Raw genomic sequence first — 3,371 nt, 5'->3', positions numbered from 1 at the left:
GGTCCCGGGCAAGGGGGCGCTCGGCGCAACAAGCAAACTCTGAGGGCTTCTTCGCCATGGGTGCAGGAGGGGGGGCGGGAGCACGCATGCGTGTGTGCGCGAGGGTGCATGAGCGCCCTCACGCGCGTGCGTGCGCGGCGAGAAGACATCCGGCCGTACCTGTGAAAGGACAAAACACGGGGGGCGCCATGCCTGGGGTGCGGGACAGGGCGGGGGGTGTCCGGCGGATCGGGCGCCCGTGTCCGGGCCTGCGACTATGCGCGTCGCCGAAGGCCGCAGGGGGGCGAGGGGGGGGGGACTACAGGACGGACAGGGCCGATGGGCTCCCGCTCCCGGCGGCGCGCGCGCATGCATGCAGCCGCGGTTGACCCTTCCCAGAAGGGAGCCCGGCGGCGTCCAAACAGTGGGGGAATGGATGCCGATCGGGCGGGCGTGCTTGACATTGGATGACCGCGCGCGCGCGCGCCTCCCAATGGCGTCCATGTGGCGGGGGGAGGGCCGGCACGGCGCGGGCGGGGACCGGCGGAAGGGGCCCCGACCGCCCGGGCGCCGTGCCGCCATCGGGCCTTGGAGAGAAGCGCGAGGACCGGCGCCCTGCGCGGCCACACCCCGGGCGGCGGCGGCGGCGGCGTATTGCGCGCCCGGCGAATGGGCGTCGGGCCGGCCGGGCGGATTTGGGGCCGCCACGGCGGTCTCCCTTGCGACGCCCTGCCGCACCCCGGGCCAGAGGATCGGGCCCTGACAATCGAGCTCATCAGCGCGGCCGGGCGTGCGGGGCGCGGCGAACATGGCCGCCGTAGGGGGCCGAGAGGATGCGTGACCCGAACCCGCGGCCGGCCTGGGCTGCCCGAACCGGTGGAGACAGCCGCACGGCCGGGCCCGTGTGCGCACGCGCTCCCGAAGGTCCACACACAACAAACACACCCCTGCACATTGCCGCCGCCGCCGCCGCCGCTGCCGGGGTGTCTCCCCGTGTGACCTGCCGGCTGGCAGGTCCCTCGGCACCGGGCGCCGGCGGGCCAGGATCGGCGTACCCGGGGCGCACCGCCCAGCGAGGTCATACGCCCCGGCGGGGCGGCCGCCCCGGCCAGCCGCCAGAGGCAGGACCAAAAAGCCCGGCTCCGGGCCCGGGCGCGTGCGGCCCACTGCCGGTGATATCACCGGGCCATCCGCGCCCAGGCCCGGTGGCTTTGGGAAGAGCACCCGGGGGGGGCGGGGGGAAGGTCCACCCTGCCTGACATCGGGCCAAGCCCGGCCCCCGCCGGGGGCGCGCCCTTGTGCCTTCTCTGGCGGCCGGAATGCCCGAGGCCCGCCGGGGGCCATGTGTGCGTTCCCTCGTCGCATCAAGATGGGTGGCCGTGGGTGGCGGGAGGGGGCGCGAGGGGGCGCGAGGCCGGCCTCCCCCCGCGCCGGGGCCGGCGCCTCGCGCGCACATCGCGCTACCTCGCTGTCGGTTGACGCCGGCGCGCAGCCCACTCGGCCGGAGCGGCGGATGGCGCAAGCTCAAGGAGGGAGGGGGGGGGGCGGGTCCACCTCGCGGGCCGGCCCCGGAGGACCCCGTTCAACGCGCCTCACCCCCGGCCGCGCCCGAGCGCTGACGCGGCTGTTTCACCGGGCTTTTTCCCGGCGGCCAACGCGAGAGACAGAGAGAGGCCCGCGGCCCCTCCCCCGCCCCCGCCCCCGGACATCCCTGACTCAAACGGACGAACACCGCCGCCGACTTGGCAACCGCCGGCTCCCAGACCGAGGATGGGCTCCCGGCCGCGCGCCACGCCTGGCCCCGGTGCCGTCGCCCTGTGCGCCCGCCCGAGGGGCACCCGAGGAGAACAATGGGCGCGCGCCCCCCCCACCGGCCCCATTCAAACGCACACACACACACGCGGCGTCACCCGAAGGGACACATGCGCGTGCGCGCGCACAGCGCTGAGGCCGCTCGGCCGGGGGAGATGCCGTCCGCGGGCGGCCCCGGGCTCGTGGGCCGCCGCCCGAGTGTCGCTGGGACGGGCAGGCCGGAAGAATCTCTGAGCCCCCCCCCCCCCCCGGCCCCCCCCGGGCATGGGGACGCGAGTGTCGGGCCCGCATGTCTGCGGCCCGAGCAGCGGGCACCCTTTTGGGGCCGAGCCATTATGTCCGCCCCCCCCCCCCTCCCCCCGGCCGCCCCTGCCCCAGCGGATGCAGCCGGGACGGAACAATGGTTAACATGTGGGGAGATAGCCCTTTCGGGCTTTGCTTTGTGGGGTGGGCGACCGCACGGAGCGATATATGCGCGCGGCACCGCGCGCATCCCCGGAGCTGGGCGCCACACGAAAGGGGGAAAAAAGCCGCGCATCCTTCGGCCCCCCCCGCCCTTCTTGGGCGCGCGTCCGGACGGAGGCCACGTCGCCGTGGGGTGAGAGGGGGGGGGGGGCAGCCGGTCAGCCGACACCCGCCCCGCCGGCCCCGAGGCGAAGTGCCCCCGGAGGGGAGGGCCGAGGCGGCATGCCCGCGGCTCGGCGCCTGGCCGACACTCGAATAAAACCCGCAACACCCGCCTGCATCATTTCCCGAGCAGGGGGCCCGCTCCCTGGCAAAAGATGAGCCGAGGTGCGACGCCCCCGGGCCGGGGCGGGAGAGAGAGAGAGAGAGAGAGGGGGGGAAAGATCATGGCCACAGGCGGGGCACCCGGGCGACGGCGGCGGCGGCGGCGGCGACGGCTCCAGTGGCCAAAGGAGGTGCGGAACTATTCCGCGGCCCGGGGAGGCAACTGGGCGACCAAGCTCGGGGCGCGCGCGCGCCCGCGCGCACCTGGCGCTGGCCCCGCCGCGGTGGACCGTCCCCTGGCTGCTCCCGGGGGGGGGAGGGCGGGCGGGCCGCCGGCGTGGCCGATCCGGCCCCGGACGGGGCCCGTTCGAAACGGCTCACAGGGCGAGGGACAGCGGGCGCACGAAGGCCCGAGCGCCATAGACAAACGCCCACAAGACCGCGACGGTCATGACCGGCACGCGCAGGCCGACCATATGACGAGGGGCGCCCGCTTGGGTGTGCCACCATGGCCACTGGGCAGCGACTGCCCAGGAGGAGCCTCGCCCCCCCCCCCCCGCGCGCGTCGGCGAGAGGATGCACGGGGGCCCTTCGTTGGTGAGCACGCCCTTCAAAACGCGGCAGGGGCCCGGGTGAGCGGACGCACTCCGCGCGCCAGCACCGCGCCAACTGTGACAATCCCCCAGCCTCGAGGGGCCCGGCCGGGGGCGCGAGCGGTGGATTTGCCTTTGTTGCTCCCCCTGTCCCCCCCCCCCCCCCCCCCCCCCCCCCCCCCCGCCACCAGCCCCACCGCCACGTGTGTCTGATGGCGGCGCCGGCGACCGCGGCCCCCGGCGCCTCGGCTCCTGCCC

This window comes from Fonticula alba (genome assembly GCF_000388065.1).
Source record: "Fonticula alba strain ATCC 38817 unplaced genomic scaffold supercont2.8, whole genome shotgun sequence".
Lineage (NCBI taxonomy): Eukaryota > Rotosphaerida > Fonticulaceae > Fonticula > Fonticula alba.
The sequence above is the reverse complement of the archived record's forward strand: the minus strand, read 5'-3'. Positions refer to the sequence as shown.